This window comes from Myotis daubentonii, chromosome 7 (genome assembly GCF_963259705.1).
Source record: "Myotis daubentonii chromosome 7, mMyoDau2.1, whole genome shotgun sequence".
NCBI classification, from domain to species: domain Eukaryota; kingdom Metazoa; phylum Chordata; class Mammalia; order Chiroptera; family Vespertilionidae; genus Myotis; species Myotis daubentonii.
In genome coordinates this window covers 52,733,899-52,761,438 of record NC_081846.1, presented here as the reverse complement: position 1 = coordinate 52,761,438, position 27,540 = coordinate 52,733,899, and positions in this window count along the sequence as shown.

Sequence of the window (27,540 nt, the reverse complement as noted above, 5' to 3'; positions counted from 1 at the left end):
GTGAACACAGATTGAAGAGGATATTCTGATATTTTGTCATTATATTTCTACAGGTACTCTCAGCCTTCATTGTGCTAATTACTCTAACTTTTGTTCTTTGTGATTGAAGTTATGATTTCTATCAAGTCCTCTCTTTAAATACGTTTGTTGTTTCACCAAGTTTAAAATATGGTATTTCCTCCCTTAATACTGTGATTGCAAATTAAAATTACAGTAAGAGGGCTTAACTTTCTGCTCAAGATTTACACAGCTTTACCCTAAATTAAAAAGAGTTTGAAGACAATATTTTTTTGTTGTGAGGATTTTAAAATGTGATAGTCATAGAAATAAAAAATCAAATATTTTAAAACAACCACACACATAAGAGAGCAGAATGAATAAACAAAGCAAGTATATTATTTACTAATAAAAATTAGTATTAACAGGTGACATAAAAATAAAGTAACACATAAAAATTAATATTGTATCATTATTAAGAAGGATACAAACTTTCAACTATTTGTAGCAAAACGAAATAAAAAAACCCTAAGGTATTTAAAATAACATCAATCATTACACTGCTTTTCTGAGTACTTTGCTGAACATAAAGATCAATGTAAACTTTTATTTTCAGTTTTTCTGGTCATCCAGAATACTTTTTTTAATTTATAAAATCAAATAGGTTTTCCCAATCTAACTTCTAAAAATAACAAGGATGACCTGACTTCAACTTACCTTGTTGGCATTATACTTAAATCAAATACTAAAATAGTTTTAAATACAGAGCTAGCAAAGGCCAGTTGAATGTATTAAATTACCTGAGAGGAAAAAAAATTGAAATACATGTTCACACTAACCTTTTGAAATTCAGGACGAAAGTGATGGCATTAGCTTTTTGCCAGACAGTGTTTTCTTCACAAAATGTTGGCAACATTCCATTTTAAAACTTCTTCCTTTAACAATCACTGAAATGTACATTTAGACAGTAACCATTTAAATGCCAATACCATCAAGGAAAGGTTGAGGAATTCTGGATTTAATAAGAAAAAAAAAAGGACTATTATTCCCACTTTTCATTCTACTTCAACTCAAAACTTGAAGTGGAATTCTTGTTTTTTGTCCATTTGGTGAAATTCTTTCTCTACCCATTGATTTGTTTTTCCCACTAACACCTTGCTCAGTGCTTCTAAATGATTTTTCTTGGATATTTTCTGGAAATGGTGGTGGGGATGTTGGTTCTCAATAGGGTAATGTTTCTCAGAACAATACTTATATCTCATTTTTTTCTTCCTACTCATGGCAGGAAAACTGAGAATAAATATGTGACCTAGATGAAAAACTAAGGTTCAGATCATAAAGTAACCTGTCAAAACTCACCCACCCAGAAGGTAGTATATTCAGAATTTTTACTCCTCTATGACTTTTGTATGTGGGTGCCAATGTCATGAGCTTATGATGTGCATGTGTATTAACTTATTTTTTTCTCTTCTTAACATATAACTGGAGAAAGTTTTCACTAGCACCACTTTAACCAAATCAGTATAGGGCAGAACTCACAGAAGCTTTGCCAAGAGCAATGACCATTTGATGGTGAACTTTCTTATATGACATTATCAGAAATGCCTTTTACCTTTGTCAGGTAATCTTGCCTTTATATACTTCAGACTATAATCTCCCAAATATTTTTACATATATTCAGTTTTTCTTAATAACTCAAAGCAGTAGTAAAATTAATAATTATTGTCATCAGTAGCTTATTATGTGCCACACATTGTGCTAAGAACTTTATATCTTATCTTTACAATAGCCCAGTGAGGTATCCACTATTACTGATCATGTGTTATTGATGAAGAAAGAGACTGAGAGAGACTAAGTTATATATAAGTCACAGAAATTCGACTCTTATTAAATTAAGAGGGAAAAGAAGAGTGATAGGTAGATGCTAGACAAGCTCACAGCTGTGAAGCAAGCGGACCTACGGGACTGGATTGGAGGAACAGACACTCCCAGAGCCCTCTCCGAGAATCTCTGGGACTTCCACGTCTCGCTGGATGCTGGTGTGGTGCCACTGGCCTCTCTGGAGCCACATTCTAATAGTTCTGGAATCTGAGAGAATGAAGAGACTTTTCCTGGCCATCTCCAACATGACCAGCTTGGGAAGGACATGAATGATAATAGAACTAATGATAGTTCATTTCAGGCACTGTCCTAAAAACTTTATATCACACAAAAGTCCTAAGAATAAGATATGATTGTCCCATCTCCCTTTTTTTTTTAAACAAAGAACGAAAACAGACTTAGAGAGGTCATAGGACTTTGCTTAATCCCCAATAGGCAGGAGGTGGTTGTGCTCAATTTCCCAAAGAAGGCAGCATGACCGAAGAGCCCATCCCCTACCAGCTACTCCATCTGCAGTGTTGCCTGTTGGGCTGGCTTGGGTCTCATGCCCATCAGTGAACCAATTGCCATGAATAGGAAGATGTTATCCTACTGGTTCTGCTTAGGTCTAGTGCCCATACCTGTAGTCAAGGGGTTTAATTCTGTTACAATAAGAAGTAGGCACCTCAGGACTTCCCTGAGATTATACCAGCATTAAGTAGGGAAGCTGACAGAGAATTTAGCTATGTCAGTTCTAGAGCTAGACTCTTACCTTATCTATACTATCTCATAATAATAGTGTGTGCTGCTATCTCATTTCACAGATAAAGAAATCAGCTGGGTAAAACCAAATCATTTCCAAATTTGCATGGCAAGGAAGAGAGGGAAGGAAAACTTGATGCTAGGTCTCCATTCTTTGACTCCGGGACTTGTTCATCCTCCTATTCAGCTCCCTTGCAGGAGGTGATGGGGTGTTTTCACTATACTTATTTCTAAAGACAGCTGGTTCATAGTACCCATCATGTCGACAGGTAGGAAAGGACAGATACAGTAGTAAAGTAGCTAGATATTTAGTTTTTGTATTAGTTTTCTAAGGCTGCTGTCACAAAGTACCTCAAAGTGGGTGTCTTAGAAAACAGACATTTTTTGTCTCCTAGTTCCTGTAGGCTAAAAGTCTGAGCTCAAGGTGTCAGCAGGGTTGGTATCTTCTGAAGGCTGTGAAGGAGAATTTGTTCCAAATATTATTTTCTCTCCTAGATTCTGATGGTTCACTGGCAGCATTTGCCATTCCTTGCTCATAGAGGCATTGCCCTGATCTCTGCTGTCATGTTCACATGGTGTTTTCCTAGTGTGCATGAGTGCGTCCCAACGTATACTTTTTATAAGCACACCAGTCAAATGGGACTCCACCTTCTTCCAGTAGGATCTTAACTTAAATAACTACCCCTGCAACAACCCTATTTTCAAATGGTTCATATTTGAGGTACTATGTGTTAGGACTTCCATATATGAATTGGTATTCAATACATAACAATTGCTCTAATAAGAATAAAGCTAAAGGAAACTGGCATAAGTTTTCTACTAAGGAAGACTTTCATTGGCCCTTTTATTTAAATTAAAGAGGGAGGAATGTAGAAAACTAACCTCAATGGGCAGTTTGGAAAAAAGAAAAATAGCAGGGCAAGGTTGGAAGAAGGGATAGACAATAAGAGGGCTTGAGAGAACTGGACTCTGGGAAAGCGGGTAGGAGACAGCAAAAGCATATTGCAGTGGCCGGGGCACCTTCTGAAAGTTTGAATCAAGTGGGTGGTTGGTTCTGATCCAAAACACCATTGAGATTACAGGAAGTGGATGGTATGGCCAAGACAACAGAAACAAGAAGTCAACTGTGGCCTCATTGTTAAAGATTATTCATTAGAGGGGGTGGTGAAAAAATGAAAAAGAGAAAAATCACGAGAAAGATAAAAAATTAGGATGCAGAGTCATTCTTGAATTCATCAAAAGGGTTAGATCATTATGAATAACATCTTTGGAACTACCTTTGTCAAACAAACCACTTCTGAATATTTAAAATACAATTAATGATTTAGTTTTCTGATATACATTTCCTGGAAACCAATTGGATCTAATCAGTTCTGCCTAAAAATATTTGTTTTAGACTTCATAAATAATGATGATCCATGTTATGTTAGCTGAACCCTCATTACGAATGAGCTTCTTAAATGAGCTAATATATGTACCATGCTTAGAATAGTGCCTGACGCATAGCAATGAAGCATGTGTTTGCTAGTATTGCTAGGTGACATTAATCTCCCATAGGGCAAATGAAACAGAACAAGGTATAAACAGACAAATGGCTTTGCTCAGAACTGCTGCCACATTAATAAATTTATCTTCAGATACTCCAGTGTATATAACTTTGATTGTCACTGAGATAATATGATGCTGAAAAAAACCCATAATATTCATGTAGGAAAAATAAAAAGCAGTTTTTATGTTCTCCATTCATTCATTCAACCTACAACTGACAAATTCAATGCCTAGTGTTTTCAGCTTTTCAGAATTCTTTATTAATAAAATGCTAAGTCATTATAAAAAGTATTGAGTAGCTAAAACATTAGTTTGGAATAACTTTCAGAGAATGGAAAGATAAAATATTGATTATACTCATTAATATCAATTTTGAATTGATAATTTCATTTTGTAATAACTAAGATTAAACCATAGTGCTATTGTTGGGATGTATATCACATCCTACATCAGTGATGGCGAACCATTTGAGCTCGGCATGTCAGCATTTTGAAAAACCCTAACTTAACTCTGGTGCCGTGTCACATATAGAAATTTTTTGATATTTGCAACCATAGTAAAACAAAGACTTGTATTTTTGATATTTATTTTATATATTTAAATGCCATTTAACAAAGAAAAATCAATAAAAAAAAATGAGTTCGCGTGTCACCTCTGACATGCGTGTCATAGGTTCACCATCACTGTCCTATATAATAAAAAGGTAATATGCAAATTGACTGTCATGCCCTCACACAAGATGGCCTGCTCATGTTGTCACAAGATGGTCACCCCCATATCATCACAAGATGGCCACCACAAGATGGCCAACAGGGGAAGGCAGTTCTGGACGATCAGGCCAGCAGGGAAGGGCAGTCGGGGCAACCAGGCTGGCAGGGGAGGGCAGTTGGGGGCGATCGGGCAGGCAGGGGAGCAGTTAGGCATCGATCAGACTGGCAGGGGAATGGTTAGGGGTGTTCAGGCTGGCAGGCAGGTGAGCAGTTGGGAGCCAGCAGTCCTGGATTGTGAGAGGGATGTCCCAGATTGGAGAGGGTGCAGGCTGGGCTGAGGGACACCTCTCCCCCCTCCCACACACACAGGGCATGAATTTCATGCACCGGGGAACTAGTTTACTTATAAGCATGTAAATTCTTAGGAAGGTACTGAAATCCATAAGGGTGTTGCAAATAAGTTATAAGCCATGTTTCCTTTTTTGATATTAATCACATTTAGCTTCTTTGTGTAATGATTTTACTGGAAGTTTTAGAGCAAGTCTCAAGTACCCACTTGTATAACTTCAGTATAATCTTATTTTTGTATTCATTGTCCATCTTAGGTACTCAATGAATATTCTTAACATTGTTATTATTGTTCTCTTATATACAGGGTGTCCCAAACTATGTACACACTTTAACACCTGATAGCTCAATTTTGAAAACGAAAGGCATTTTACTTAACACTACATTTATAATTATTCGAAGTGTGTGTGTGTATACATTTTTGAGCCACCCTATAGTTATAGTCAAGCTATTTGCAATTTAATCACTTAATGTATATATATATATTTTAAATATATTTTATTGATTTTTTACAGAGAGGAAGGGAGAGAGATAGAGAGTCAGAAACATCGATGAGAGAGAAACATCGATCAGCTGCCTCCTGTACACCTCCTACTGGGGATGTGCCCGCAACCCAGGTACATGCCCTTGACCGGAATCGAACCTGGGACCCTTCAGTCCGCAGGCCAATGCTCTATCCACTGAGCCAAACCGGTTTTGGCAACTTAATGTATATTTTTAAAAATCATCTTTAAAAGGCTACTTTCCATGGCATCCTATACTTAATAATCATAGTCATACCCATAGTGATCATTACTAAATCTATGTTAAGTTTCTCTCCCTCTTTACACTTGTTTTTACATGGTGACCTCGTTACATGTCCAAAACTAATATTGAGATCCTGCAGTAGTTTTCCATCCGGCTGTACATTAGAACCACCTGGGAAGCTTCCATTTTTTCCAGTGCCCAAGGTCTATCTCAGACCCAATTAAATGAGAATTTCTGGAAAACAGCCCTCTGCATTGCATGTTTAGAAGTTTCTTGGGTGGTTCTAATGTGCAGAGGGTTTGAAAATGGAAATGAATAATATTCTGCTCCTAAAAAACAGAAAATAAGTGTAATATGAAAGACTTCATGAGTGTTCAAATGTAAGGTGATTTACTAATGTGAATGGTAGAATTTGACCCCAAAATTTTCACTTTCCACTTAGGCATGTATGTCAACAAAGCAGTTTTCCTTGATACAGTGGGAATATAGGAAGTAATATAATTAATAAACTTATAATAAAGTCAAAGGAAAATATATCAGCTGATACAGAAGTATGAATTATTAGACCAACTGGCTCTTCTATTTTCTTACTATTACTATTAGTTCTCTCTCATTTTCTCTCCTATATCTGACTCTAACTTTTGCTATTGCAGCAAGAAAAACTGAATCTGACCCTGTGCTTTTTATTAGCACTCACAAGTATTAGTGTGGAAATTCTGAAATGATAATGGCATGTGTTATTTCCCTGCCATTGGAAGAAATTCAATTGAGAACATATTATAATAATGGACATTCCTGAATCACTTTTGTATGTTCATTGATTTGCAGACCTTTGTATATTTGAATACATATGTCTTAAAAGTTGTCTTATAAAATACTGTCTTTATTTATGTATATAATTTATTTTTATTATAAATTATTAACAGATAGGTCCAGAAGCCCAAACTCAGTAGACTCTTCTTTCATTATAACTGACAGCTTTTTAAAAATATATATATTTTTATTGATTTCAGAGAAGAAGGAAGAGTGGGGGAGAGAGAGACAGAAACATCAATGATGAGAGAGAATCATTGATCAGCTGCCTCCTGCACACCCCCTAATGGGGATCAGACCTGCAACCCGGGCATGTGCTCTTGACCAGAATTGAACCTGGGACCCTTCAGTCTGCAGGCCAGTGCCCTATCCACTGAGCCAAACCAGCTAGGGCACTGACAGCTCTTTAAAAATATATATATTTCTGACTTGAAAAATATGTCTTAAAGATTTTGGTTCAGGCTTTAAATAGCACTTAAACAAAAGTCAGTTAAAATTGCTTTTCAAAATCCCTTTAACTACCTATAAAATAGAGTGTACATGGCTTTGTGTGTAAATAAAATTATTGTTTTGAGGATAATTTTTGTGTCGTATATGTATATTTAAGCATTATTTAAATGCTTCCAAGACTAGGGCACTAGCAGGAACTACATAAACTCCTCAAGTGAAATAACAGATGAAAACCCACATATTTAAAATTGTTTTCCTCTCTCCCTTCCCAGCATCTACTACTAAATGAGTGTGAACTGCATACTTTGTGAGAAAACTCTATAGTCTTCCTATTTCCTTCATTGTGTTGTGTGGACACAGAAGCAAAATGGAGAGAACACTAGCCGCCATAACATTTTTTATTACAAAAGAATATAGGATGTCCACAATAACTGTACACACGTTAGCAGCTGATTTCTATTACATTTTGTAAATGAAATGTATTTTAATAAACACTGCCCTTATAATTATCCAAAGTGTGTATTCTTTTTTTCTAGGACAACCTATACATAAGCACTATCTTTTTTCCTTCCTTTCATAAGTTAGCTCTTAATGGTATCAAATAAACCTGTGTCAGCAATGTATTTATTTAAAATGTTAAATATCTAAGAAGAAGGCTAGTACTCGCTAAGTTCAAATTCTAGATGACATTTTCAATTAATTTTTTCTCACATCTTAAAAACAATGCTTTGCTCTGCTGTCGAGGTCCATCTGCTTCTTAGTTCATTAATAGAAATTGTTTCTAATAGGACAAAGCTAACAAGACCATGAAGTGGAAATGCAAACAACTCCTTTAATTCTAACTTAGAGCTACACCGTGCTCTCTGACTAGATAGGAAGAACTCTGTTAAATGTTTCTTTTCCCCGTCTAGCAGTGAGCAAATTTGCTCTGTCTCCCTTAGGGGTGGAGCAGCTTTACTCACATAAATCTGGCCCTCCGCAGTCATCCCCAGGAAAAAGAAAGGACCCACAGATTCCTTTGGTAACTTTTTCAGAATGTTTTCAATTTAATAATAGACAGATGTCAACTTAAAAAATATAATCTGATGAACAGTATGAACTAGTGATTGTAATAGAATCAGGGACATAGAAAGGAAATGGACTGACTACTCTTGGGGGGGGGGAGGGAAAGGGGTGTGGGGTGAGGGAAGAGATTGGACAATAATCGTGCACCTATGGATGAGGACAGTGGGTGGGGAGTGAGGGCGGAGGGTGGGGTGGGAACTGGGTGGAGGGGAGTTATGGTGGGAAAAAAGAGTAACTAATGTAATAATCTGAATAATAAAGATTTAATTAAAAAAATTAATAATCACACTAATGCCCAAGCCCTAGCCATACATGGATGCATAGGCCCTCCTTGTCATTTGGGTCACAGGTTTTATTTTTGCCTTAAATATTTACACATTCAACAATGATTTCTACTTTTATGTAATGGAAATTTGCTCTAGTGGAATATAGAAAACTGTTGTCTAGGTAAGCCCTGTCTAAGTAATAAAGGAAAATGAAATAAAGAATATGATCAAAAAATATATATATATATAAATTGGTTGAAAATGCTCCTTTCAGGAAAGCTAACATAAAATTTGATTGTAAATTAACAGGTAGGGTAGACTTGGGTGTAGGAAGAAACATACATTTCAATTTCTCTATATAACTTGGTGAATTGGATAAAAAAAATCTAGGATAAAACATTTATAAAAACAAACTAGAGTTTCTCTTTTGTACTTTCTGAGGCTTTTTCTTTCAAGTTCTGAAAACTTGGTAATGCTGGTCCTTGCCTGATGTTTCCTCCACTCATTTCATAGAAAGTCCCAACCAACTCCAAACACCTAGGAAAAAGGTGATATTGGTTCTTTCCTGTCAACCCTGGGAATAGTATTATTATTCTCCCTGAATTTGGGCCAACCTTGCTGGGGCACATATCAAACTCAATTGTGCAATCAATTTTGCATTTCTATAGTGAATCTTTAACTTTTTTTACCCATCCTTCATTTCACTGTATTCATTTTTCTTCCAAAGAAAATCCTTGGTGAAAGTAGGTGGAGGAAGGGATGTGCTTTGGAATAAAATTGACCTAGGTTTGAACTTCTAGATAGGAGACTTTAGAAAAACTTACCCTTTTTACTGTCTTAATTTTTGTGACAGTAAAATGGAGCTAATAATAAACGCATTGCTTCTCCCAGAGGAGGTACCTGATAGCAGTGAGAATAAACTCCTAGGGTTCTGTCTTTTCTATTTCATCTCTAATGAAACTGAGGTCCTTTCTTTCTAGCACCTTCCCTCACTTTGTCTCAAAATGTAACTCAAATCTTACCCCATTAAGTCATAGCCCAGCACTTTTTCCAACAATTTTGTGCCTAGAATTTATTTTTCCCCCTTAGATGGTATGTGCTAAGAATGAACCCTTGAAATACTGCTATCATAAGAGGGGATTTATTTTTTATTATAGGAAATTTCACAAATGTCCTCAAATTAATTTGCTAGTTTCAACTGAAGAGAGGAGGTCTCCACAAGTTTTGTAAGAGGTATTGTGTAAAACTGGTTGAGTATGGCCTACTTGATTTACAAAGGTGGCCTGGTTATTTAAGTCTTCAGTTTCGACATCTGTACAATGAGAATTACAACAGTACGTAGCACACAAAGTCACTGTGAGATTAAAAGAATAACAGTCTGTGGTGGTTTGTCTTTTACTGTTTTTACTTAATGTAACTTAAAATGAGGTAAATTGTCCTAGCTGGTTTGGCTCAGTGGATTGAGCGTCGGCCTGTGAACTGAAGGGTCCCAGGTTCGATTCCGGTCAAGGGCATGTACCTTGGTTGCAGGCACATCCCCAGTGCAGGGGTGTGCAGGAGGCAGCTGATCAATCTTCTTCTCTCATTGATGTTTCTAACTCTCTATCCCTCTCCCTTCCTCTCTGTAAAAAATCAATAAAATATATTTTTTTAAAAAATGAGGTAAATTAATTTGAGTCAAGAACAGGTGGCCAATCAGAAACAAGTGAAAAAACTATGAAGATAGTAGTGTGATTAATTCCCCAACAGTCATTTATTTATTCCATTCCATATTTTTAACATCATGCAATCATAATTGTGATTAATTAAAAAATGAACATTTGATCTAAGGATACCATGTAAAGAGAAGTTGGTCGGAGTGGCTTTTGGGAAGTTTTGTTTTGCTCCTAGGGACCCATAAGAAGAAATGACTTCTTTTCTTCTGGTTATTGTCATGTCCAAATGTACCTCCTGGAATTGCTGGAGTCATCTTACCCCTTATAAAAGGAAGGCACTACCTGCAAACATGGAAATGCAAAGAGGTGGTAATGACTGAACATCTGACTTTACTTAAGTGGAATCCACGAGTTTCTAATGTGAAAATATTCATTTCTATACTGTTTCAGTCAATTTTAATTGGAGTTTCTATTGTTGGCAGTTGAGAGAATATGAACTATTACAATGACTCTCAGAAAACTTTAGGAAGTGAGAATAGGTGAGGAGAGTGTGGTTTCTACATTGAAAGTTGAAAAAAAAATCACAAAGATTGGACCTAATAACAGCTTTTAATCCAATGATCCATTTTTCCTTGCAGACTGCATTTTGTAGCATCTCCAAATGTAACAAGCATTTCAAACTTGCTTGTCAATGTACTTAAAATGTACATGACATTTTCAAGGAGAGGAAATCAAGTAATTGCCTGAGCCAATAAGCTTTTTGGAGTCATCTTGAACTCCTGCCCCCCCCCCCTTCACTAGCTGAAAATAAAATGTCTGGGTGAAGACAAGGAGGGGGGGAACCTCAAAATGTTTTGAGCAAACGTCAAATGTAATCTGTCTCTTTTGATTTAATAAACCATGGGAATTCCTAGGTGGGCTCTTGATTAGACAAAAATAAGACCAGAAACGTCATCAACGCCAACTTCCCAGAGGAATATGGGTCCAGAGGAGAAGAATTGCCACAGTGGGACTTTCTTGCTAATGGCTTGATTTTGCCTAAATCACAAAATCTCTTTGTCCCGGTCCTCTCTGATCACCAAACAAAAGTGCTAATTTTGGCCCTGGATCTCTCATCGTGATAGTGTACCAATAATAATGACACTATGTTTTCCCAGCACTCCGAAATGCCTTGCACACAACAAGCCCTGATAAATATTTAGTAATTTACATGGCATCTCAGTCCCAAAAGCTTACTATTTCTAGAAGTTCTGTTCTTCTGGAGTTCTTTGGTATTTCTGGACTTCTCTGATAGAGATTAACATGCTTTTGAGATTCTTAAATCAATACAACAAATGCATTCAACAAATATTTATTATCATGTGCCAGGCAGGGATTAGGCACTTGAGATATCACAGTAAACAAAACAAAACTCCCTCTCCTCAAGGGGTTTAAAGAGTATAAGAAACAGTCAATAAACAAGACACATAATAACTAAGCCAATTATTTAACAAGTTAGGGATGGTAAGTGTCATGAAAAAAACATTAAATAGGGTAAGGGGATTGAGAAGGCCAGGAGATGAAAGGCAGGTGGCAGTTTCATAATGATAGTCATGAGAGGTCTTAATGAGAGGGTGAACTTGGCTGAAGACTTGATGGAAGTGAGGGAGTTATCCAAGCGACTACCTGGGGCAAGGGTATAGCAGGCAGAGGGAACCAGTCCTGCCAAGTTTCTGAGGTGAGTACATACCTTATGTGCTTCATGAATGGCAAGGAGGCCAGTGTGGTTTTTGTGGAATGAGTTGAGGAAAGAACAGTATGCTCTGATTATGGAGGGCCTTGTATACCATTGTGTAGACAAGGGCTTTTACTCTGAAGGAAATAGAATGCCAACACAGGCTGGTAAGCACAGAAACAACATGGTATGATTTATATTCTAGGAAGATCACTGGTGCCATGTTGAAAATAGAGTGAAAGAGGGGCCAGGGTAGTGGCAGAATAGTCAGGAGTTACTTCATTAGTCCAGGCAAGTACTAATGGTAGCTATATTTTTTTCCCCTGGAGCTGCCGTAACACATTACCAAAACTGTGTATCTTAAACGATGAACATTTAATCTCTGGCTTTCTGGGGGCTACAATGCCAGAAGCCAATTCCAGCATGACAGCAGGGCTGAATCTGGAGTGCCTGAAGGGCATTTCCCCAAACCTGAAAAGGATGCTTTGCAGTGGTTCTCAAACTTCCTAATGCCGCGACCCTTTAAAACAGTTCCTCATGTTGTGGTGACCCCCGATTTCATTGTTACAAATTGAACATAATTAAAGCATAGTGATTGATCACAAAAACAATATGTAATTATATACGTGTTTTCCGATGGTCTTAGGCGACCCCTGTGAAAGGGTCATTCGACCCCCAAAGGGGTCGCGACCCACAGGTTGAGAACCGCTGCTTTAAATTGCTATCTTGCTGCCAGACAGTTCAGGGCATCTTAATCTACATGTTATTGCCTACTACTGGCCAAACACCTGAACAACCGTAGGCAAATTCTTCCAATCTGACAATACAAAACCTGACCCTTTGAAGTGTATATCTCTGCTCGCCTCAGGACAATTTGTGTTAATAAAAAGCATGGGGTCCTGAGACAAGGAGATCTTAGTTTCTTTAGTGAGGCTCCTCTGACCCCCAATATGCCTTTCAAAATTATGCTTCGTCTCTGGACTCTTTATTAAGCTACACACAGGCCCTTCTACAGATTGCTGAACCCTTCTAGATGCTGGAACAAGAACCCCGGCACTACAAAATCAAAGTGTCAGTGGGACTATGCTCCCTCTGAAGGCTATTGGGAAGAATTCCTTCATCTCTCTTCCAGCTTCTGGTGTTTGCTAGAAACTCAGTGTCTCTTTGCTTATGGAAGCATAACCCCAATCTCTGCCTCTGTCTTGGCTTTACCATTGTCTCTGTCTGTGTGGCTGTAACTCCTAACCCCTTTCTCCTTAAGACTATGTCAGTCATTGGATTTAGGGTCCATCCTAATTCAGTCTGACTTCATCTTAAGTTGATTACATCTACCAAGACCTTATTTCCAAATAAGGTCACATTCATAGGTACCAGAGGTTAGGACTTCAAAAAATATCATTTGGGGACCACAGGTTAACCCACAACAGTAGCTAGCCCTAGTAAAGATGGTGGGCAATGATGAGATTTTGCATGCATTTTGAAGGTAGACCCAGTAGAATTGTCTGAGGAGATGGATGTTAGATGTGAAAGAAAATGGCTTCAGGGTTGACTGACACCTTAAGTTTTCATCTTACCTCGACTACTAATTCAGTTACCACTCACACATCTGTTTTTTAACTTTCCAAATTCTGTTGTTGCTGGATTCATTTCAGTACTTTCTCTCATGGGTTTATAACTTTAAGTAAAAATCACTAGTTAGGCATTTTTTAGAAAAGAGTTGTAGTGAACACATATGTATATGATCTGCAATGTTTACCCAGAAATTCTCTTCAGGGGTAAGTCTAAGTTTGTGAATGCTGAAGCTTAAACATTTTTGGGCCCACTTTAAGAAAAAATATAAATATAAAATTAGATACAATAGCAATGTTTCCCTTAAACCTGGAAAAGAGGAGCCCCTATTCTGGACACACACACACACACACACACACACACACACACACACACACACGAGTTTATTAAAGAACCCAGATCCTCTGTCACTTGGGATCTGACACTCAGCACTAACACAGAACAGCCTGTAAACCCAAACACATGTGCGCTCACAGCTAACACCTTACAGGCCACAGGGAAAGTCATATCCACATCTGATGTTCAATATCCTTAAAAGGCGGGGAGGGTTATGTTGTTTAAACACTGTGAAAATTTTGAGGTTTTGCTAATGTCAACATCTGGGATGGGCATTGCTTTAGAGTTTGAAGAGGATCTGAGAAGCAAAGTTACTTGGGTAACAGAAAAAACTGATTTCTCTGAGTAAGCATGATTGCAAGAGAGTCCGGCTTCTTAAAGTACCATTTCAGGTAATGCCAAGGATTCGTTCATCCTTATTCTTCCATTCATATTCTAAAAATCAGCATGATGTTCACAACATTCATACTCAATGACAGTTGGGAAACATTTTTCAATATTAAACAATTCATATTTTTCTTCAATTTATATATACATACAAATTATATAGAGAGATAGATAGAGATACAAATACTTAAAGTAAATATAGATTCTTGACTCACTATATGGGTAAAGATGATTAAATTACAATTAAGAAGGAGCTATTTATATGATAAAATTAAAATGTTTCATAATATTTTCTGCAATAATAATAATATATTACATATGACTGACTCCTTATAATGTTTGAACATGATAGTCAAAATTCAAGTTTTATTTCTGAAGCTAAGTATTTTTTAAGATGTTTACTGACAATTTCAGTCACTACTGCCCCAAGAGAGCAAAGTTTCCCCAAATTGAATTTTTTAAAAAATTATAAAATACTCAAAAAAGTTGATAATATGACATCATCATCAATAAAATAAAAATTATTAAAAGTCTTGGTTGTTATAATATACATAGTGTTTTCAATAATAGATGAATTATACATATCTTTATGTAATTATCACCTCCAAATCATTATTCCATTAATAGAATACCCAGCTGTGTACAATAATTTCAGTCCTCTTTCACCTTTGCCTAACTTCCAGTCACCTAAAAACTGTATGTTTTTTAACATTTCCTCTAATTTATCATTATGGAGGTATAATGGTCAAGGGGGAAGGACATGCTCTATGTTACAGTTAGCATATTTAAAACATGTGATATGGATGCATTTCCATTGCACTCTTTCTTAGTCCCCAAAACGTTAGGAGTAATGGACCTGTTTAAATGTGCAAGTTTACTTAAAATGATAAAAAAAAAAAAGAAAAGAAAAGCTTCGGGATAATTTATAAATTCAAAACCATGGTCAAATACACCATCCTCACAATGCCAGAAAAATAAAATTCCAATTTTATGTATTTTACTAATTAATTTCCTGGCATGCCTATGTTTTCCTTTAGTTTTTGGATAAATACTCTATGAATATGATGCTATAAAAGCACTGAATTATATTAATAGTCTCTATTAAAATAAAGACATGTTTGTCCTATAAAGAGGCAAAGTGTTTCCATCATATTGATAGTTTAGAAAATTTTTTTCAGCTTCACAAATCCTTATTGGTAATATCTTAGAAACATTAGGATTGTTACTAAGTTTTCAGAAACTTTATCAAGTTTCGTTTCTATGTGAATTTTTTACAAATAATCTTTCTGCTGTCCCTGCTATAGCTTGTGCCCTATAAACTTGACAATTGTGATAAATGCTATTTTGTGTGATTTCCATCAAAAAGAAATTGGGAGGACTATATAGGGTGGTGTGTTTAGAACCCAATATGTTACATTATTAAGTATATTCCTGACAGGAGATATGTTTTATATTCACTGGATGTTTGAGATTCTATTTTTTGCTGACGAATTTGAAAGTCTTATTATAACTGTTTTCCACAAGGACAATTGCATTTGCTGTCACAAAGCTAGGTGGGCTGGCACAGGAGGTCATAGGAGCCCCCCGGGAGCTGTTTTTACACGGAACAGTGAGGACTTCACTGCACACAGACGTGCCTGAGAATTACATCGATATATGCCAGTAAGCCCAAACGATGGGCATCTCCAAGTCAAGCTGTCTTAACCCAAACCACCCAAATGCCGATGGCTTTTCCTAGGCCACCAGGCACCTAGGAAGTGTGGAGAAGAAGCATGACTCTTCAAACAACTGAAGCTAAAGGCCTTTGTTTTGCATTTGGCAGAAGCAGGTGGCCATATAAACACACTGCTAGGCCCCGCTCTCAGGGTCTTGGGAGGCTCCTCCGCAAACGGAGGGCCCTGCAGCTTCTCCTCATTAGCTTCCCACAGGGCCTTGCTGCTTCCAGGATGAAGTTGCTTTGCCATCAACAATCATTGCGCTGAAAGCTTGACTGACCAGCGCCTGGGGGGCGTTCTTCAACTTTTGATAATTATGGTCGCTTTCTAGAGGACAGTGAACACAGTGCCGCCCATATAGATTTCAGCTTTGTTTGCAAAATTCCGTCCCAGGGCTTTTATAGTACAAATAACATGAGTTAGTGGCTAACCAATTTTTGTTTTTCAGAAGTTCAGAAAAGCAAGTTTAGGCCATGCGGCAGCACACGGAGAAGGAGAATGAACTGAAATGGAAGTACAGTCTGGCAGAATAATTTCAAAACAATGCAGCAGGATGCGAGCCCTGCTGCTCCCATTTTTGAGTCTCTCAAAGCCCAGTGCTCACATCCACAGCTGTTAGCGGGCCGCACACTCCTAGGCAACCAACCGGCAGGGGGCGCCGGCTGGGATTCTCCCTGGGTGAGTGAAGAAAATCAATTTCAATCCTCCAAGGATGATACACTGCCACTGAAGGTCACTTAAACACTATCAGTTCTCTGAGACCCTTGAAACTTGAGAGGAGATTTTCAGAAATTATCACACCTCCAATTTTGACCCTTTGGTTGAAAGCATATATTGTATTTTATATTCTGCCCATCTATACAGATATCAGGTAGGAGTACGAAGGAGAGGCATATGTAAGTATGAACTATCTGAACATTCTGCCCATACAAGTTTAGTCAATACAATTTATTTTATCTGTATTTCAATTCCCTATTTTTTAAAGTGAGGCCCATAACAGTGCCATAAGATTAATATCAGCATGAGATAATCTATACATAGGATTTTATACATATTAAATATTCAATAAATATTAATGGTTATCATTTTCTTTCCCCACATTTAGTTGGGAATGCATGTCAAACAAAAGTGAATTCTGGCTATGATGTGGTCTGTGTTTACTAGTTTGTTATTTATGCAGCAGGCCTTAGGTACTGTGGAACTGGATTAAGGTGAGTGTCTATCTATTAATCTAATTGAGCTCACGAGGCCCTTTCCATCATGTAATGCTGTCTTCCACTTTTGAACTCATTTGAACCACAAGGTGAAAGACACAGTAATTCTTTCGGGGCCACCAAAATGATGAAGTGGGGATACCTGTTAATTGCATATCTACTTGAAAAACACATAATTCATAAGAGCTCTAACAATGAGGTACCTACCCCGCTGTGTGCTTAAGAGTTTACAGTAGCAAATGCGGGAAGGAATGTGGTATAAACTGGGGGCAGTGCTGCCAAAGAGTCTTAGAGCAGTAATATTCATTCGTCTTCCCTGGGATCCCGGACAGAAACAAGTGTTTGTAAGCTGTAAGAACCAAGGAACAATTAGTTAGGGAGTTGTTACTAGTAACTAAGTTGTGTCTTGGAGACAATTAAGTTCCTGTCTTTTCAAAACTGTCCAAACACTAGAGGTGTATACAGAGATGTTGTGGTACAATGTATGCCCTTAAAGAATCTAAAAGGAAAACGAAACAGCTTGAACACACATGTAAAGAGCAGTTAGATGATAAAATGTACAATAGATCATTAACATAAGAAAGCCTCACAGAACCACTGAAGGCCACCCTCTAGAACAGGGGTCCTCAAACTACGGCCCGCAGGCCACATGCGGCCCGCGGAAAACATTTATCCGGCCTGCCGGGTGTTTTTGCCTGTCCTGCTTAGCAGCGGACTCATCCCAGGCCCGCAGTGCGCATGTGTGGAATGTGCGCCGCACTCTCTGACTCCCCTCCTCTCTGTCTCTCGACTCCTCCTCTCAGTCTCGGGTGTGATCGGACGAGTCACGAGCTTGCCTGTGCAGAGCCTGCTGCTGCCTGAGGACCGAGGTAAGAACAAGTTAGGATTTATTTTTTTTTTGAAGTTAGGAGGTCTATTTTTTTTTTTTTTTTTTGCAGTTAGTAGGGCCTCTTTTTTTGAAGTTAGGAGAGCCTTTTTCCAGAATGAAACATCTGAAATCTCCAACCAGATCTAGACTAACTGATGCACACTTGCATCACTTGTTACGACTAGCAGTGACAAATATGGAACCAAACATTGACCATCTGATTAGCCAAAAGCAGGCCCATAGTTCCCATTGAAATACTGGTAAGTTTGTTGATTTAACTTTACTTGTTCTTCATTTTAAATATTGTATTTGTTCCCGTTTTGTTTTTTTTACTTCAAAATAAGATATGTGCAGTGTGCACAGGAATTTGTTCATAGTTTTGTTTTTTTTTTTTTGAACTATAGTCTGGCCCTCCAATGGTCTGAGGGACAGTGAACTGGCCCCCTGTTTAAAAAGTTTGAGGACCCCTGCTCCAGAAGTATAAATTTGAGCATCTTGGAATCACTGGTAAGGAGAGTAGATTAACTCCGAATACCTGGAGATAGCATTTTTCTGAAGAGTGTGATTGTCAGGAACCCTGGAAACAGTGAGAGTTTGTTCCTCTTGATCAATTATATAGTAATCACAATTTTAATGAGGATTTCATCCAGAATATTTTTAAATACTTGGAAACTTGCAGATTGTTAAATTATATTTTGATTTATACACATGTTTTAGTCCCAGAAAAGCATGACGGGGTGATCGGGAAAATAATTTCAAACTTTAAATGTACTACTTCAGGCAAAGCCCCTGTGGAGGAATTGGGGATGACACTTTAAATCAAGGAGTAAAAAGAAGATGTAAAATTTCCAACTGTGAGAGATCTTGTTCATCTATTTTAAAAGGATAGTGTTGAGTATCAAATTGCTCTGATAGATTTCATTGCATATATTACAAGAGTAATGAGACAGGTTTTGTTCTAATGCCATCTTTTGAAACTATTTAAATATAGGATAAAAATTTTAATTATCAACATAAAAGTATGCACGAAGGTACCTCATTAAAAATTTAGGGTTACATGAAAGAAAACAGAAGGCATTCACTTTTAGCCCACCTAAACGTGTCTTGCCATGCTAAGAGACTTGCCATGCTAAAGCCATTTATTTCCCTGTACTAGGGATCATCTACCTCCAGCCAGGGAAGAGTGGGTACTCTAGAGCTGAGAAGGAAAATTTCTCTGGAGACCGTTGTCTGTATTGCTGAGCTCTCATACCTGTCTCCAAGTGTGCGACATGAAAAGGACTTTTTCCTCACCTCAGCAAAGTGGGAATGGCTTCAAAGAGCCAATTCAATGATGCCGATTTGGGGACTCCGGACTTAATGTCTGAACCCCTTGGGGTGTGAGGCTCCAACCAGACCTGTGGTAGTAGAACTGGGTATTTCGGGGCAGTTGATGTGAACCTACTCCTATCAGGATTCAAAAGGCCAGGTATTTCTGCTTGTTTTGTTTTGTTTGTTTTATTCTTGTGCTGGCTCTCTCCATCGGAATTCTGGTACCCCCTGCGCCCAAACTCCTACTCTTGCTCGTGTCTGAAGACTGGCCACCAAAAGGCAATGTTTTAGTATACTCTGATTGGGTGACGCTGATAGACAGTAATGGGAATTTATGATAAATATTATTAGCGCATATACTGTGATGCTATGTTCCCAAACACTAATCTTTCATCTGTTGGGCCATTGCCTAGAATTTTTTGTTTCATAATAAAGTTTTTATTTTTGTGACAAATTTACTAAGTTCCCTACCAATCTTTCCTGAGTTTTCTGGTTGCAATTTCCATTGTCTAAAAGGCAGGCAGCCTTTTGGAGCAGCTCTTGCAGCTGATTCTGCGCCTCCCTGTGCAGTCCTTAGAACCTCCTGCCTAAGAGGATCCCAGCTCTGCATCCAAAGGCAGATCAGCATGGCTCGGACCAACACAATGACCGTCATGAAAGGGCCAATCAAATCACGGAGCAAGGCCCTTTAAAGGGAAATTGGGTATGCCTTTTAAAAAAAGCCTTTGTTTCTCTCCCCTCCTTTCCTTCTATAGCATAGACCTCTCTCTCTCTCTCTCTCTCTCTCTCACACACACACACACACACACACACACACACACACACCAAAAATACATATTCGCTTCCATTACTACAGTTTAAAGGAAATGCTGTGTCAGTGTTCTGATGTATCCAGGGACTGAATGTAAACAACATGGTACAACTCTAGAAACTGCCATCGTAAAATATTTTAAGAGGCAGAATAGAGTAAAATAAAATAAAAATGTCTTTTTATGTGATATCTCAGAGTAATTCAGGATTTATGGTACCTTAACCTTTAGAATCCAAAATATTAAGCTATGTTTCTTAGAGATAATAACTCGGTTGTCCCTCACTTATGTGTCTTAGATAAAAGCCTACTGCCACAGAATCCATGAATGCTCAAATACCCTCGCGGGCCTTTAGTAGTAAATCTTATGGAATAGCTTATGGCCAATGTAATGGCCCACAGTAGCCTGCGAATATCATGAATTCTAATAATACTTACATCAGTAGAAACATGAAGTAATGTCTCCATTGTAATTAAATGATGTATTTAGAGCAGTGGACTAAATGGTCCCCTAGTGTGTTGGTGATATATTCTAATAGTCTTCTCTTTACAGCCCCACACGGTAATATTCATGCTTTATTCTGGAGGGCTTTGCTTCTGACTGAACATTTGAATTGCAACATTAAGTGGTAAAGTGGATTACAGCGAGACCCCATGAATATGGATCCTGATCAAGCAACTAAGTGCTTAAAAAAATAAAATGTTCCTATTGAAATAGAGTGATTACAAAAACATTTTCATATGGAGGAATGTCGGGCTGCTTTGCTCCCTTCTTCCTATGCTACATCCCAAGAGCAGAACACATTTGCCACAATTAAAAATTTAGGAGGTGAAACACCAGAACTTAAATCACTGTAATTTCTACTGTGCTTATTGAATTTAATTTGGGCTGTTTGAGGTACAAATTAGTTTTGATAATAATTACATTATTCCATTTTTAAAACGTGTTCATTCCCAAGATTGTAGCCAACTATAGAGTATATATGTAGGAAGAGGATATCTGTTACCAGGGCTGAAGGGAAATTATCTTGCAGTTGATTAGTTAAAACTGTCACATTTTGAATTTTCATTCTTTATTTTCCCCTTGAATCAGTCACTAAAGCAGTAGCTTGAGGCATTAAGAGCCTAGGGCATAGCTGAGGGCACTTTAGTCTCTCCAGCCTGGTGATTAAGAAGAAGTCAAAGAATCCTCTATCGTTGTAATTGCTAATCGAATTAGACAGTGTGCCTGTATATAACATAGGATTATAAAGGGGGGAAAAGCCGTTTACATGTTTACTTGACGAAAGCAACTATATGTAAGATATTTTCTATTATGTATCGGATATCACATTTCTAAGTGTTTTAAAACATATTTCCTATCAAGGAGGAAAATTCTACATCACTGTTGATAATTCTCGCTGCGTATGAGTTAGTTAAGGGGATTGTCTAATAATGAAGGACTAAGTATATGTACAGCTGCCTTTTCTCCTTGACTGAGTTCACATTGACCTGTGGGTTAGCACTGTGTGTGTCGTGTATTTAAGTGTACACTTGTCTACTTAAGGCATTATGGATTTAAATTCACCGAGCACTGACAAAAGCCCCACGCATGTCACTGAAATTATGTATGTAATACCATTGTATTGTTCAGTTGTTACACATGTAAGGATGCTTTGGCATGACTTATTTCCCAAGTTTGCCATCACTGTATATGAGAAATTGGCATCTATTCCAGATTAAACAATATGCCATTATTTTCACCATGAACTTTGCTCTAGAAGAGATAATTAGTGGCTTGGAATAAGTTTACATGAACTCCCCTATTATTTTGTATTGTTTTAAAAAAAACAACATTTTTGTTATGATCACAAAGTTTAGTAAAAAGTCAGAGAGCCGTCACTTAGGTTGTGGTAAAAAACAGCAACTTAATGCTCTAGAAGAAAATCAAATCAAATCAAATCAAATGCACACACAGAGATGGAGACACTGGTCAAAACAGCACTCTAGCTAAATGAAGAGCTCTTTATTTGACCAGTTTAGATGTGGCTTTGGTTGGCAAGCTAAGTCTTTGAGCACCACCCTTGAAAATCATGCTAATGAGCCTCTTCACCTCATCAAGTAGGATTGTGGACCTTTTTGTCTGCATCATTAAGGCCCCAAATTGCCCCATTAACAAGGCCTCAAATTGCCCCTCAGGGTCAATATTTAATGCAGGTGAGTTTAGGTTAACTACCCTCAGAACCCTCTGGACAACAACATGGAGGACCTGGTACAGGGAATTCGTTTTCTCCCTAAGTTTCCTTTCTGAAACACCATTATCCATATAAGAATTATGTTTTAAATTTATTTTGGGGGGAAAAAAGGATGTATTATATGTTGCTGATGCCAAAAGAGTGAGTTTTGAGGTGGAAGAATTTTTTTTTTTCACCAGGCACTCCTCTCAGTGTCTAACAAGCTCTATTTTCCATCTGTAAAATGGGGATAATCATACTTTTCTCCAGGTACCTTCTGAGAATGCTGCTGCCTTTAAGCAAAGATCGAAAAACCCTTAGCAAGTAAAACTAATATTAACATTTAGCAAGTTCTTACAAATGCTTTCTCTCCGAGATTTTAGCAATTTAAATGCCTTTCTTATTAATCATTGTGTTAAAATAAATGAAAAGCTAGAACTCTAAGTAGCAATCAGAATGTGTGCAAAATTAGAATTTAGAATAGGAGTCTGTGATATTAACGTTGAGATCATTTATAGGGCCAGAATGTTATACACTTTTAGAAAACATAAATATAAAAATGTTCTTACTCATTAAAATTTGAAGTAGGAGGAAAAGGCAAAATGCTTTTTCCTGTATCGCTACCGTCCATTTGGCTTCCTGAAAATTGGTTAATACTCAATTGCTGCTAGTTATCTCTAGAGACTCTCCGTGTTTGGGGGGGATAGCAATTATCTCCCTGAGCATGCTCAGCAGAATCTACTGGTGATGTCCGGACGTGAAACCTTTCATATGTAGCAACTGAAAGACGAGAGCCCTGGTTACAGTTTCCAGCAAGTATGTGAAACAGAAGCCTCCAGATTATATTCCACATCTGAGTAGAGATAACGTTTATGTCTCCTGTGTTAAGGTTAATTTCCATGCATTTAGGGCTCCTGAAATCCTCATCACCTCTGTGGCTGGTACCTGCAAAGCCAGTTTTGTTGTTACTGAATGGGGCCCCAATTAGGAAGCGCTTGCTGGTGTCCTTCCAGCAATATCTTGTGAGTTTGAACCATTTCAGTGAAATAAATGTAACAAGGAAAAATGAATTCTCTTTAGCCTCTATTCAGCCAAAATTAGCCTCCGTGGATCCTGACTCACAAAAGCACCACGGGCCTCTGGCTGTGCTCTGTAGCTGTGAAATAGAATCAAGATTCCATTAGGCATCCCAAGCTGCCTCCTTCTCCAGGGCAGACAATAAAAATGACAACAGGGGATTGTCCCTCAGCTAGTCTAACAAGGGGGTGGGTTCTTTTCTGAATGACTAGATGTCTGTTTAGCTGAGAGAAAAATTTAAAGGGGCCATGGGCCAAATTTTCTTCAATTCTTTGGCTCCTGTGTTTGTCTCTTAGGTCATCTGCAGAAAGACCTTGAATTCTACCTCCATTGGCACTTATAGGCTATGGTTTCCCCTCCTCCCTCCTTTTAAGGATGTGTGTGCTGAGACAAAAATAGAATAGCAGACACAGTTCAGACAGTAGCATTATTCTGTAAGAGTTATCAGAAGGTTTAGCAATCGCTTATGGAGTGTTGGTCTTGCCATAAATTTTTCCCTCTTACCTCAGGGATATTCTCCCTAACCTAGACAAATTCTAGATTGGAGACAGATTTTATGCTTTCCGAATATGTTTATGAACAAGAATCCCTCGTGGATGAATGTATTCAGGCAGCCATGTCTTCATGCAAACACGAAAGGCATGGCGCTATATAACCTTGGTTCCGTAATGACATTGTGTGATACTCTGGGCCTCGTGGAGATCTTGGCCATTCTTTCCGTCGAGGGTCAGGTCTTCAGGTTGTCTGCATCAGAGAGTCCTCCAATATGTTATGACCTTGCAAATGTATCTTTTGCCATGAACTCTCCATCATTTTCTCAGTTTCTTTCCTATATCAAAAGTGCAAAAGACTAAGAACATTTACTTGCCCTACCCAAGGATAAATGGTATATAACTTATTCAGACCTTCCATAAATTTGATTGAATGTTCTTTCTCTCTCTAATTGGCCCAGTAAATAGAGTTTTGTATTTCCCTTGACAGATGCCATAGAATGAAATTTAATATGCTTGTCAGTGAGTATCAAAAAGTTAAAGAGTTCATCAACCATTCACAGTAATTGTACTGTATTCACATAAAGTTATAAATGTATATTTCTTGGCCACATCTCCATTACTTCAATCAAAGTTACTGACAGGAAGTAATATTATATAATCCATGGTGTCAATTACTAATGGTAGTGGCAAGTAAATCATAATGTTTTCATTATTGAATTGCTAATATGTAGAGGTTGTAATATTCCACATATAAAGTCTTTAATAAGCAATTATTTATGTGCTCACTTACTGGATGTTGCTGAACCAAGGCATTTCCTTAATACTAAGTGGAATTTCTATTCAATAAGTATTTCTGTAAAGTCATTCGTTGGTATTTTATTTCTACAAAGTTGCTTAAAATAATGTTACATACTTGTTATGGCATTTTAGAAAACCAGTAAAATAAGATAAATGCCACTGCAAATATTAAAATATAAATTTCCACTTGTAAAATATCATAGCCAATTCTAAGATTAACAAAATACATGTATCTTAGTTTTGGACATTGAAGCTGTTATCTGAATCTAATGGATTCATGGTCAGAAAACCTGAGATCTAAAAATAGCTTCTCCAGTTATAATTTATTGTATGGCCTCGTGAAAGATTCTGCAAATCTTTAAGACTTAATATCCTTCTCTGTAAAATGAACATATTTTATTACCAAATATTTTATCAATTATCTTGGCAGTTAATATATTTTGTTGAATATCATCATAACAAATGCATGAAATCACCAACTTATTAACATATATGTACAGCAGTAGTCCTGGGAGTTAATTGTAAGCCAGGATGAACAGATAATTCTGAGGTCCTGAGAATGGTCCAGCCGAGGAGAGAGCAGACACTGGGTGGACCCATCTTTTTGGCCTTGGAGATGTGGGTAGAAGCTTCAGCAGAGGATAATCAGAGCGGGGCTCTTGAAAGCATTAGCTTCCAGGCAGAGGCCCCAGGCTTCCATCTAAGGATGGCATTTGCATTGACTGTTAACACCTGTAGGCTGATGGGCCATGAGGAGTGAACAGATAGATAATGGGACCTAAAACAGAGAGGGTGCTATTGACCTGAGTGGCTTATAGGTGCTGGACCTCTGCCCTATGCAAGCAGCCAGGCTGAGACATAAAGAAGCAGGAGAGGAATCCCCTGAACTCAGTCTTTCCCTTCTTCATCTCCTCTTGGTGCTTTCCATTGGTCAAATCCAGCTGGGAGTCAGTGGACAAGGGAGATGGTTGATGTGATCACTCTATGAGAAAAAGAGCTGGGTAGAGAAGGACAGATAGGGAATCTGGTGGGAAAACAGAAGGGCCCCAACAGGTCCTCTCAATAGAGAAGTAATGCAATTTATAGTGTTTCTTTCTCAGTGTGTAGGATGACTGAAGATTGGAGAGGCTGGAGGTAAATATGTCCTCTCAGAGGCTATGGCAAAATAATAAAAAATTACGTATGTAGCATAATTAGTTTATCATCCCATATATTACCTAAATGATTTTTCACAATAATGTAATCTTGCCATGTAAGATGATAAGTACTATATAGATTTTTTTTTAATGAAGAAACCAATAGTCAAAGATTTCCATGACTTTCTGATTCCCTGCTTATTCCTCTGAGCAATGCTATAGTCAACTGAATCTTGGGCGTTGGTTGTGCAGAGTGTTAGAAAAATCTAAAGTGGGATTGCTGAAGAGCAGAGCTTGCAAAGCACAGTGATTATTAGCATTCTTTTATTTTCTGTAACTGAGAAAAATGTAGTATGGCAAAAACATATTTTTTAGCCATTTCAATAGTAGAGATTATTCAAGTTCTAATTTTAAATATCCTATTATGCTACTCTAAAATTACAAATCATAATAAAAATTGTGATTTTAAAAATTTGTTCAAATTGATTATATTAACATTTTTTCCTTCATCCAAGGTAATGTCTAAGACTGTGTAGTCCTCTATAAGGGTGTAAGAAGTGTTTCAGTAATAACTCAAACATTTCCTCTTCTTATATTGCTTAGCTAAAAATACTCATTCAAATTAACAAAAGTTAATGGAATTTCTTAAACACTCTTGCTAATGAAAATACTTTGTCCTTATACTAAATATCAAGGCTATTTATTCTGTTTTCCTGGAATTCCTCTCCCTTCTACACTTCTGGTCGTAGGCCCACCCCCCCACATCCACTTGACCCAAGATTGGCCCAAGTATGAAAAATACAACTGGAACTTGGAGGAGGAACATTCTATTTTTCTCCGATAGTGCAGCTATTGGTACGGGCCCCACGCTGCTGCTGGCTAGGGTCCTACACCAAGACAGGAGAGCCGTGGCAGCAGGAGAGCATGAAGGTAATGTTCAAGGAGAAGAGAGACAGAGGCAGAGAGAGCCAATGCATTTTTCTTTTGTTCCTTAAGTTCCCTGGAGTTGAGATTCTAACACTCATAACTGAAAATTATCTCATGAGCACATTAAGACTAGAAATTATTTGATTTTTCCCAGGTGTCCATTTTTTGGGTTTTACACCTCTCTCTGGAGGTGATTCACTTTGGTGATGCCGAGCACAGCTAGAAAACAAACCCTTTATTTGAATATGCAAAAATGAAACAAAAGGAAATTTCTCACAAATCACAATCGGTTATATTTTCCCATAATGTGTAGAGGAACTCTGTAAACTGCTTAAGAAAATATTTGTCTTTCAGATTCAGGATCTCATTTCATGGCTATAACGGTTTCTAAAGAAAAGTATAGTTAGAACTCCATGGCCTTGGCCTCGGTTAAACACACAGTAGATCTTAGTTCTAGGAAATGACATCTGTAATAGAATTGAGGTCTCGATTATTGAGAATTTAGTTACTCCTACTACTTGAGAATTCTGTTAGTTTAATATTTCTACTTTAAAATGCATGTGTTTTACGTATTTTATATTTAATCATATATTTATTTATTGACAAGAGGACGTTATTTTTACTTTTCCAGCTATCCATTTGTAGCCAGCCAGAGAACAGGATGTGTTGATGACTTTTGGTTACTGTTCTGAATTTTAAACTCTGTCTTGGTGAAAGATTTTGTGAGTTGGTGGCAAATATGTAGTGAGCTG